General features: G+C 44.7%; 1 long non-coding RNA gene across 6 annotated transcripts; it reads left to right on the top strand.

Annotated features, from left to right (window-relative positions):
• On the top strand, positions 1–6,438 carry LOC128026522 (uncharacterized). 6 transcript variants are annotated; one of them, XR_008186448.1, is made up of 5 exons: positions 1–270; positions 437–1,330; positions 1,436–2,526; positions 2,688–5,073; positions 5,174–6,438. It is a non-coding gene; the product is annotated as an uncharacterized LOC128026522 (long non-coding RNA). The 6 variants fall into 6 exon arrangements; XR_008186449.1 differs by having other exon boundaries at positions 1–1,015; positions 1,175–1,330; XR_008186445.1 differs by having other exon boundaries at positions 1–1,330; positions 2,688–2,912; positions 2,994–5,073.
• Positions 6,439–12,290: the final 5,852 nt, after the last annotated feature.

Genomic DNA, 12,290 nt, shown 5'->3' with positions numbered 1-12,290 from the left:
AAATAAACAGCACGGGAGTGAGTGACCTCGGAACCTCGGCGGCGGCAGCCCATTTTAGCTCCTTCTCCACTCCAGCTCCAAATCAAAGATTTCGGGAGGTGCAAAATTCCAGATTGTTTTTAAAACTGTGAGAATTCGCCAGCCATGCGAATTGCCTGTTAGCAACAGACCCACCAGGTAGCGTAGCACCAACCCCTCTTCGCGAGCTTCCGGAAACACCCTCCGAGATCCAGCATTCACCCGTCAAAGACTGCCTCCACGGAGCAATTGGTCAGTAAGAAAAACTCCCCCTTTTTTGTCTTTGAACATGCCCCCTATATACACACTCCTCGTAATTAGTACGGTCCTCCAATCCTAAGATGTTTTAGTTGGAAGGAGGAGTCAAATGAACAAAGGGGCAGTACAAATATGTGTAATGCCACATTCTCCCCCCCAGGATGAAACAACCCAGGGTTGTTATGGAAGAAGAATCAAAATCCTAAAAATTCCTCCTCATCTGAGGTTTCTTGAAAGATGTCTTGAAGTCTTTTCTTTGCTTGGTCCTCCAACTGCTCAGCTGTGGGAAAACACATTTTAAGATTGCACACATGTGCAGTGCGCACATCTTCTCCAGTGGTCTCCAACGCTATGCGATAATTTAAAGGTCCCAGTGACTTCAGAACCCGGTAAGGCCCTTTCCATTTGGGTGCCAATTTGGCACTAAACTTGTGTTGTGCACTAGATTGGGGAAAATTTCGCAGCCATACCCGGTCTTTGATCTTGAAAGTGCTGTCTCGTCTTCTTTTGTTATAGTTCCGAAGTTGTCGATGTTGGGCTTTTCTGATACTCTCTTTAACTTGAGATTGCAAATGTTGTATGTGAGAAACAACGTCATAGGAGGTGGTGTCAGGAGTGAGATTTGGACCATGTAGCATTTTATCCATAGGCCCTTCCAGTTTCCTTCCAAGCTGCAATTCTGCAGGAGTTAATCCAATGGTTTCCTGAATTGCAGAATTAATGGCGAATCTCATTTCTGGTAAGAACTGGTCCCATTTCGTGTGGTTTTCATCCACATATGATGCAATCATACTCTTAAGAGTTCTGTTTACTCGTTCTGTCATGTTTGTTTGAGGATGATATGCTGTAGTTAACTTCGGTGTTACCCTCCATTTTTCACATACTTCTCTGAACACAGATGAGACAAACTGGGTGCCTCTATCAGAGAGAATGAAGTCTGGGACTCCCCAACGAGTTAAGATTTCTTTTCTGAGAATTGTTGCAACATTTTGAGCGGTGGCGTTACGCATGGGGAAGAACTCAACCCATCGTGAGTAATAATCCACAAAAACCAGTAAGTACTCATTTTGCGGTGTACTCCGGGGTAGTGGGCCCATAATATCAACTCCCAGCATTTGGTTTGGTTTAGTGGTGGTAACTACTTGGAGTTTCCCTGCAGGTTTCTGGTTATCATGTCGAAGGATTTGGCATTTCACACATTCCTTGACATGATGTTTCACATCCGTCCACATCCCTGGCCAAAACGTTACTTCCTGGAGTCGTTTATAGGTCTTATAAATTCCTCTATGACCACTCAGGGGGTGTGAATGATAATGTTGCAGGAGAGTTGGCCGGAGACTGCTGGGAACATACACTCTGTAGTGTATTTGATCATTTTTCAGGTGAGATTTGTGATATAGCTTGTCTTCTACCACTTCGTATTGGTCTGTTTGAGGGATTTGTTCTTCTGCTACTGCTTGTAACAACTTTATTACTTCACAGTCTTTATGCTGTTCTTCCCACAGAACAATATCGGTCACTGGAAACTCTGAAAGTTGATCCGTCTGTTGCTTTGTGTAAAGTGCTGTGATAGGAGTTTTTGCTGTGACTGATGACCTGGACAGAGCATCAGGGGCGACGTTTAATTTCCCTTTACGGTATTCAATGACAAAGTTGAATTTTTGCAATCTTAAGACCCATCGGATGAGGCGGCTGTTGGTTTTAGTGGATCCCATGACCCATTGCAGAGCGGAATGGTCTGTGACAACCGTGAAAAGCTTGTATTCCAGGTAATGTTGCCACTTCTCTAAGGCCCATATAACTGCCAGACACTCTTTTTCTGTTGCCGTGTAGTTGATCTCTGCTCCAGTTAATGTTCGACTGGCATATGCAATAACCTCCTCCCTACCTAGTTCTTTTCTCTGCGAGAGAATGGCTCCCAGTCCAGTATCACTGGCATCTGTGTAAACAATGAACGGGACTTGCAGATCAGGGTGGCCGAGAATGGGGGGCGAGGTAAGGCATGCTTTTAACTGGTCAAACGCTTGCTGACACTGTTTTGTCCATTTAAACACCTGTCCCTTTTTTTTCAGGGAATTGAGGGGCTCAGCAATTTTAGAAAAATTTGGCACAAACCGGTGGTACCAACCGGCTAATCCCAAGAACCTCTGAACTTCCTTCAAGGTGTTGGGAGCAGGAAAGGCACGAATGGCTTCAACTTTACTTGGATCAGCTGTGATGCCCTTATTGCTCACCACGTGTCCTAGAAAGGTGATTTTTGGAAGGAAAAAATTGCACTTTTTCAAGTTAATAGTGAGACCGGCAGTTTCCAGCCTGTGGAGAACAGTTTTCAGGTCATAAAAGTGTTGAACTACTGATGAAGAATAAATGATAATGTCGTCAATATAGACAAAGCATATTTTCTTTCTTAGCTCCCCCAGGACTGTCTCCATCAGCCTCTGGAAGGTAGCAGGGGCATTTTTTAACCCGAAAGGCATGACATTGAAGTGATACAGACCTGCAGACACGATAAAAGCAGTCTTGGCTTTACTATCAGGGTCCATCATCACTTGCCAATATCCACAGTTAAGGTCTAGAGTGGAGAAAATGGATGCCCCGGAGAGTGATTCTAGGATCTCAGTGATGTTCGGAAGAGGGTAAGCGTCATTTTCAGTAATTCCATTAACTTTACGGTAGTCTACACAGAATCTTAACTTTCCATTTTTCTTTGGAACCAGAACTACAGGTGAGGCCCAAGCAGAATGTGATGGCTCCACAATCCCCTCTTTCAACATTACTTCCAATTGTTCCTCCATTGCTTGTTGCTTGACAGGGGATAACCGATATGGCCGTTGTTTGATAGGAACCTGGCAGGTAGTATAGATGTAATGTTGTAGGACATCCGTTCGCCCAGTTTGGTGAGTACATACTTGTGGGTTGCTTTCTAATATCTGAAGTAGCTGTTGTTTTCCACCCATAGGTAGATGTGCTTTACTTACAGCATCTCTAATTAAGGTTGCATCATCCACACTGTCAGTTTGTAACATGGTTAAGGGAGGAGGAACAGCACTTAACAAGGTTAGGTTTAGTTTGCCTTTGCTAGTTCTTTTCTTTTCCTTCATTGGTGGGGAGTTCACCAGTGGTTCACTAGCATTTCCAGGTTGGAATGGATGTTCTTCAGAAGGGTCTGACTGAAAATAATATTTTTGTTCACTGACATTAATTTGCAAGCCACTGAAAAAAATGAAGTCCAATCCCAAGATGATGGCATAAGCAAGAGCTTGAGAAGGGAGAACCACAGCAGGTACTGTGATGGATTTTTTGTGCAGATGAACATTAATGTTTATCCATCCTAAAGGACCCTCAGCTTTGCCGTTAGCTAAGTAAAGAGGACCACAGGACCAAGGTTGGAGATGAAGAGGGTTTGCAATTTGCTCCATAAGATTCTCATGAATTAACGTGTAACTTGCTCCAGTATCCACGATCGCTTTCCCAGACCAAGATCCAATGCTAATTGGAACTACTAATTGTTGAGGTATGGTCATGAATGCATTTGATCTTGGAATCTTCTGAGTGTCTGCTTGTGCCTGTGGTATTTCAGAGGCTGCTACAGTGTTATTGGATGGTCGGCCTCCTGACTTTGCAGAGTGGTGAGAATACTTTTCATGGGTGAAATGTTGTTGATGTTGACCAGAAGACTGCGGAGAAGGGGGATGTACATACTTTGGACAGTTTCCTGGAGGATGCGGTCCATTACATCTCCAACACTGAACAAACGGTTTCTCAGCAGATCGGTTGGATAATTGTTTTTGGGAATTGGCTTGTTGTTTAAAGCCCATACGACCTTCATACCGAAGCTGTTCTTCATGGTCTCTTTCCAATTGGTGTCCAAGTCTTACCAAATCTTCGACAGTGTTCACACGACTGCGTAACTGACTTGCAAGGTAAGGCTTGATATTTTTTAGGATCATTTTGACAATCTCGTTTTCTGTTAAGGTGGCTTTCCATCTTTTACACAATGCTCGATAAGTAAATGCAAAGTCTCTTACTGATTCCTTCTCCCCTTGAACTCTAGTGCGGACACGTTCAGCCAGCTCATCCTCATAGTCCTCAGACAAAAAAGCAGAGAGAAATGCAGACTCAAACTCCTTCCAAGTGTTTATATGGAAGCGACTTACTTCCCACCAGTCGCGTGCAGTGCCATGCAACACTGTGCGGAAGGTAGCCAGGAGATCTGCATCATTTAAAGGATGTAGAGCCAGAAAATCTTGACACTTGGTCAAGTACAACAGGGGGTCAGCATCATCAGTAGGACGCCCAAAAGTGGGAAATGTTAATTTAATATGGTCACTTTTGAAAGGTGTTGAAACAATCTCTGTTGGGGGAAAAATAGAAACTTGAGTGTTTTTTTCTGTTTGCACTTTAGCCTCGTCTTCCTTTAAGACTTGAACATCATGTTGCAGCTCAGCTACACCAGTACGACATTTGTGAATTTGTGTTTCACATTGCTGAAGATTGGTGGTTACCTGATCAAGGCTACCCTGAAGTGCACGTTGCATAGCTTTAATATCTTGTTGGATCTCCACACGTAGCTGTTCTACCTTATCCCGGACTACAGAAGTAAGGGACAGTTCCATTTTTTGAATCTCCTTTGACATCATCAGTTGCACAGCCTTAACCATTTGGTCGGTCTCAGCTTCCTCTTGTTGTTTACCTGCAGTCATTAGTGTGACAACCTGTTGATTGTTGGTCTCCACCTTAGCTGCAAGATCAGTAATCTGATTTTCATGGTGAGAAGATGAGGTTTTCAGTACCCGGGTAAGCTCTTTTACAGTTTTCTCCTGTCCTTTCATGAATTCCATTAGATTGTTCCAATTATCATGAACATGAGCATTAATTTGTTGAATTCCCCTACCAGGGGTTGGAAGATTTCCTGGCAGATCATGCTGAGCCATTGAAGGAGATGTAACATCACCAGATGTACACAGTTGCATGCTGTCATATGATGAGGCCCAGGGAAGAGGTTGCACTGGAGCAAGAGCAGGGGCGGGCACATTCACCGGGGTTCCAGTGTAAACGAAACTATGTGGAGTGGAAATATCATACATGGTTGGGTTACGTGAAAGAAGGCCTGAATGAGTTTGTACAGGAGGTGGCCAAATTGGAGTGGAAATACTAGGGACATCAGGGGCATCAATATCCACATAGGTGGAAGATGGGGAAGAGGAAGTGGCCATGTCTTGTAATATGTGGGACTATTTGAAATGTTGGGAAAAAATAAAAATAAAAAATGAAAGATTCAGAGCCAGTGTATGTGTTTTTTGGCAACAGGGGCAAAAATAACAAAACAAAAAAAAAACAGAGTTTCTCTATACAGTCAATTTACAACTTTTTCAACATCAGACAATACACATCCAAAACATCCGGTTTTATAGAAATCCAATTCTCAATTTAAGTTACCACAGTCCAGTCAGGCTATTCAACACACCACAATATATTAATTTTCACTCAAAAAGCACAGAGATAACACATCAAATGAATTTTCTTTTCACAAAGATTCAGTTACTCATTTCCTTCAAGAAAGTCACAGTGCAAAAAAAAATTTCAGACAAAAGTTCATGGATTCAAATATTCACATGCTGCACATTTCTCACAATTCAGTCACATAATATCAAAGGGTTATAATCAGTTGGTGTTTAGTTCAGGTCCCTGTTTGGGCGCCATTTCTGTAACGGTGGTTGATTTGTCCCCCACAATATAACCATAAAATAAAACAAACAAAAAAAATATTTTTAGTGGGAACCGAACTCGGGTCCCCCAGGTGACGACGCAATGTCGTAACCGCTAGGCCACACGTAAACTGTGACGTCAGCAGCACTCACATTGACCTGATTCTCAGGCCGAAAGCCTCGAAGAAAGAAAAAAAAAACACAAAAAAAAATAATCAGTTATTGTTCGGGCGCCAGACAGGTATATACTATATGCCTGTCACACTTTAATTTAGTTCATTCCGGATAGCACACCAGACTGACAAAACCATCCGTATACAAAAGAAAGATAACAGAAATTATATGCAATTTAGATTTACTTTAATTTGATGACATCATTAATATGGACACTTTTCAAATAATTAAGCAACGCACTTTTCAATAACAAATAGAAACTAAATCGAACAAACAAGAAAAGAAAGAAAAAACACTTTTTAACGATTTGAAAATGAAATAGGTGTGTGTATGGGTATGTGTGTGTGTGTGGTTCTGTGGTTAGTGAGAGCAACTGACCAAATAAACAGCACGGGAGTGAGTGACCTCGGAACCTCGGCGGCGGCAGCCCATTTTAGCTCCTTCTCCACTCCAGCTCCAAATCAAAGATTTCGGGAGGTGCAAAATTCCAGATTGTTTTTAAAACTGTGAGAATTCGCCAGCCATGCGAATTGCCTGTTAGCAACAGACCCACCAGGTAGCGTAGCACCAACCCCTCTTCGCGAGCTTCCGGAAACACCCTCCGAGATCCAGCATTCACCCGTCAAAGACTGCCTCCACGGAGCAATTGGTCAGTAAGAAAAACTCCCCCTTTTTTGTCTTTGAACATGCCCCCTATATACACACTCCTCGTAATTAGTACGGTCCTCCAATCCTAAGATGTTTTAGTTGGAAGGAGGAGTCAAATGAACAAAGGGGCAGTACAAATATGTGTAATGCCACACACGTGAACAGTTCATGCGCAGTGTTAGTGCACATACATAGTTTGTATATGTTTATACTGGACACCCATTTCCACTTATATAAGTAGTTAGACCTGGATTGTTATATTGTCTGTTATATTTATCTCCATTGAACAGCCATTTTCAAATAAGCTTTATTTAAGTTGTTGTTTGTATATATTTAATTTCATATCTATGTTTGTATTTTATATTTTCAGAACCACAAATATATGCACATCTAATAAAGACAATTTGGATTATTCAAGTGAGACATCATTGTTCTGATCGGGCAAACTGTAGCCTTCATCCAAACCCGGACTAGCAATAGAGTGCAGATTAACAAGATTTTTCATGGTCCTTCGAGCCGGAATTGAACCAGCGACCTAAGGATAAAGCCACCAACAAAGCCTACTGCTGTGAGAGGACAGCGCCCAGCTACAGTGGACGAGTACCCTGGAATGGCAGAGGATTTTAGGAACATGGAGATTTCTTCCTCAATGCCTGAGAGAGTACCAACACCAGTACATTACAGGGACCCTCCTCAGCCCAGGTACCCTCATTTCACACCGCACATTCCATCTCATCTGTCAGAGTTCAAGACTCCAGCACGTGAGCGGATACTGCCCGCTCACACCGACTACAGTAAAGTTTATTACCAGCCTCCATCCACACAGGAAAAGATGTACAGAGGCCCTGCTCCAACTATCCCCTTTCTGACAACCCCGAACCCTAGAGAGTTCTCTAGACTGAGGATAGCACTAGAAAACATTCTACCTGAGGATGCAACAGAACAGTTCAAGTACCAGATCCTCACTGACCACCTGAAACTGGAGGAAGCGCTACTTGTGGCGGACTCATATAGCAACTCAAGGTTCCCATTCACAAACACCCTGAGAGCCCTCAATAAAATGTATGGCCAGCCCCACCATCTAGCATTACAGCGCATTGCCGAATTGATGGATGGTCCAAACATTAGCAGTGGGGACGTGAAAGCTTTTCGGATGTTTGGACTCCAAGTGCGCTCCCTGGTTAGTATGCTGGAACAGCTGGGCCAGAAAGGCAATGTTGAGCTGGAGTGTGGGTCACATGTCTCCAGATTGATGAGTAAACTGCCACATGACCTCAGGTCCAGTTTCAAGAGGTACACTCACCCTCTTTGTGTCAGCATCCCCACCTTATTGGACTTTGCAGATTGGCTTGAGTATGAGCTTCAGGTGCAGGAGGAGCACACTGACTATTCTAGTCAGCCCAAAGCTTCATCACTGTTGAGAAAGGAGATGAGAAGAGACTCTAAACAACCTCGTAAATCCACTACCATCCTCCTTGGTACAGAGAACCCAAAACCCAGCCCAACCACACCAGCACATCCACCCAAACCAGCCGCTGTTAAGAGAGAAGGGGTGAATGCTTACTATCCATACTGCGAAAACAACAGACATTTCTTGAATGGCTGTGAGAACTTCAAGCTTCTCAGTAAGGAACAGAAAGTGACTTGGATTAAAGGTCAAAATAGATGCTGGCGCTGTGGACGTGGTCATCATGCCGCCAATTGCACACTCAAAACCCTTTGTCCAACTTGCAACAGGAAACATCTACAGGCACTACACAATGTAAATGAGCAAGGTAGAGCTACAGAAGAAGCAGTTACATCCAGTGCAGTCTTGTATGTGGATCGTCCAACTTGTGACAACAAAATTCTGCTGAAGGTAACCAAAGTTCTGCTCCAAAATGGACACAAATCCATGGAGGCGTATGCAATTCTGGATGATGGGTCAGAACGGACCATTATCCTACAAGAAGCAGTCCAGAAGTTGAATTTGAAGGGACAGCCAGAAGACTTGGTTCTTCGCACAGTCAGGCAAGACACCCAGACCATTCACGGGGCGGCTGTGACCTTCACTGTGTCTTCAGTAGCGTACCCAAGGAAGGCCTTCAGGATACGGAGTGCCTTCACCGCCAACAGCCTGGGCTTAGCAGAACACACACATCCAGTCAAGGTACTCCAGAAAAGGTACAAGCATCTTGAGGGCCTGCCACTACAGCACCTTCACAAGGTGAAACCAGTGGTTCTCATTGGCTCTGACTGCCCTCACCTCATCACGCCAATCGAACCAGTTAGACTGGGTCCTCCTGGTGGCCCTGCTGCTGTGAGAACACGTCTAGGATGGACACTTCAAGGCCCAGCGCTGGAAATATCCAGCAGGCTTTCCCCACAACAGTGTCTCTTCACCAGCTTGCGGCCTAGTAATGACATTTATGCGAATGTGGAGAAACTGTGGAAAATGGACATTCTTCCATATCAGAATGAGAAGGTACTGACAAGGTCAAGGCAAGACCAAGAGTGTATCAAACTTCTCCAAGACAAAACAGTGAGATTGGATGTTAACGGAATCCAGCGTTATGCTACCCCTCTTCTACGGACAAAGGGTATGCCATGTCTACATGCACCCAAAGAAGCTGTCCTGCCACAATTAAGGGGAAGAGAAAATCGGCTCAACAAGAATCCTGAGCAAGCTGCAGCCTACCAAGAGGAAATAGTCAGGTTACAGCAAGCTGGCTACATCACCAAACTCGGTCCTGATCAAGGTGGACCGTTCTAGAGAGAGTTGGTACATCCCACATCATCTGGTGGAACATAATGGAAAGAAAAGGGTCATCTTCAACTGTTCATTTGCTTACCAAGGTCACAACCTGAATGAGTACTTGCTCCCAGGTCCCCCACTCAGTCCTTCTCTGCTGGCAGTTCTCCTGCGTTTTCGAGAGCATTCCATCGCCATTAGCAGTGACATTCGTGGGATGTTCCACCAGGTACGGCTTTTACCTGAAGACAAACAACTACTGAGATTTATTTGGAGAGATATTCAGAGAGATAAATCACCAGACGTGTACGAATGGCAAGTTCTACCCTTCGGAACCACATGTAGCCCTTGCTGTGCAACATTCGCTCTACAGAAGCACGTCCTGGATAACAGTGAGTCTGAAGACATGAGGTTCTCAATAGAGAAATCTTTCTATGTTGACAACTGCCTTCAGAGTTTCACCTCAAGTGAAACAGCAAAATATTTTGTTGACAAACTCAGCAACCTCTTAAGTTCAGGAGGCTTTGACTTAAGACAGTGGGCGAGCAATGACCCATCAGTCATCAGTCACCTGCCAGCTGATGCTCGATCCCAAAGCAATATCCAGTGGCTCAGCGAAGGCCATCAAGACTCACAAGAGTCAACCCTCGGGCTACATTGGCATTGCTCATCGGACTCTCTCTCCTATAAGCAACGTTGGATAAATCACCCACGTCCAACTATGCAGAGTATATACCACACCCTCGCTAGCCAGTATGACCCCATTGGCTATATTACACCATTCACAACACGAGCCAAAGTAATTGTACAGAGGCTATGGGACAGAAAAAGAGACTGGGACGATACCAGACTGCCCGAGGAACTGTTGAACTTGTGGAAAGCTTGGGAGAGTGAGCTGGATGATCTACAGCACATTTCGTGGCCGAGATGTTACTGCAGCAAAGAACTAGATTACCCTACCAGCACCAGACAGATCCATATTTTCTGTGATGCTTCAGAGCAAGCCTATGGTTCTGTGGCTTACCTACGAACTGAAAACCCAGAAGGTAAAGTGGAGGTAGCCTTCGTCGCTGCTAGATCTCGGGTAGCCCCGAAAAAACAACAGACCATTCCACGGTTGGAGTTATGTGCAGCAGTGACTGGTGCCCAGCTCGCAAAGACTCTGAAGACAGAACTGACTTTGCACATCCACAGCGTCACCCTGTGGTCTGATTCCACCACTGTCCTAAACTGGTTGCTATCACCCTCCTGTCGTTTTAAAGTGTTTGTAGGCACCAGAGTGGCAGAAATCCAGGAACTCACAGAGTCTGATAAGTGGAGGTATGTGCCATCAAAGGAGAATCCAGCAGATGACATCACCAAGGGAAAATCTCTCGGTGACATAAACCAGGAAAGCAAGTGGAACAAAGGTCCCAAATTTCTCAGGGAAACCACTGACCACTGGCCAGAGATGCTGCCTTTACTGACCATTGATCAAGACTGTGAACTAAGAAAGCCAGTCTTCTGTGGTCTATCAACGTCCTCCCCACCCATTCCTTATCCACAGAAGTATGATACACTTCCAGAGATGCTAAAGGCATACATCCAGCAAGTCAATGGGGCAGCCACTAACATCCCAACAGCACACGATTACAAAGAGGCAGAACTTGCAGTCCTTCGTCAAAGCCAGTACGAGTCATTTCCAGAGGAACTGTCCTGCCTTAGAGCAGGTAAACCCTTGCCAAGAAATAGCCGCTTACTGTGCTTAGCTCCTGAATTTGATGAGGATACAGAACTCATACGAGTTGTTGGTCGACTTCGTCAAAGCAGCCAACTGGAAGATGATGCTGTACATCCCATTGTCCTCGAATCACGTCACCCTCTCACCAAACTAATAATCAAGGACTATGACAATCAGTTACATCACCCAGGGCCAGATAGGGTGTTCGCGGAACTTAGAAGAAAATACTGGGTGATACGGGGACGAGCCACAGTCAGAAACCACCAACGACAGTGTCCAGAGTGTCAGAGATGGCGGGGACAACCACATCCCCCCAGAATGGCAGACCTCCCACCTTCTAGGCTAAGGATACATCAACCTGTCTTCTACTCGACAGGTGTGGATTGCTTTGGACCTTATACCATAAAGGTGGGACGTAGAACTGAGAAAAGATGGGGAATCATCTTTAAATGCATGACTTCACGTGCAGTTCACATTGACATTCTCACCAGTATAGACACCGATTCCTTCTTGATGGCTTTACGGCGATTCATTTCAAGACGTGGGAAACCCTTTGAGCTCCTAGCAGACCAAGGTACCAACTTTAAAGGAGGAGAAAAAGAACTAAGGAAGTCATTCAACTCTCTTCACCCTGACCTCCAAACCCAACTCGCTAGCCAACAAATCAAATTCATCTTCAATCCACCCAGTGCACCACACTTCGGTGGATGTTGGGAAATGGAAATACGCTCCTTAAAGGCTGCACTTCAAGTCACCATTGGTGCCCAAACGGTTACAGAAGAAGTACTTAGAACAGTCTTCATAGAGATAGAGGGCATCCTCAACTCCAAGCCCATTGGCTATACCTCTTCGGACATTGCCGATCCAGATCCTGTGACTCCAAACATCTTGCTGATGGGGCGGCGGGATGCCTCATTACCGCAAGTGGGATATCAGGACACTGAGCTCTTGAGCCGTAGGAGATGGAGACATAGCCAGGTCTTGGCTGACCACTTTTGGAAGCACTTTATCCGGCACTACTTACCCAATCTCC

This window comes from Carassius gibelio, chromosome A13 (assembly GCF_023724105.1).
Source record: "Carassius gibelio isolate Cgi1373 ecotype wild population from Czech Republic chromosome A13, carGib1.2-hapl.c, whole genome shotgun sequence".
Classification (NCBI taxonomy): Eukaryota; Metazoa; Chordata; class Actinopteri; order Cypriniformes; family Cyprinidae; genus Carassius; species Carassius gibelio.
Note: the sequence above shows the minus strand (reverse complement) of the source record. Positions and strands in the feature narration are given on the sequence as shown.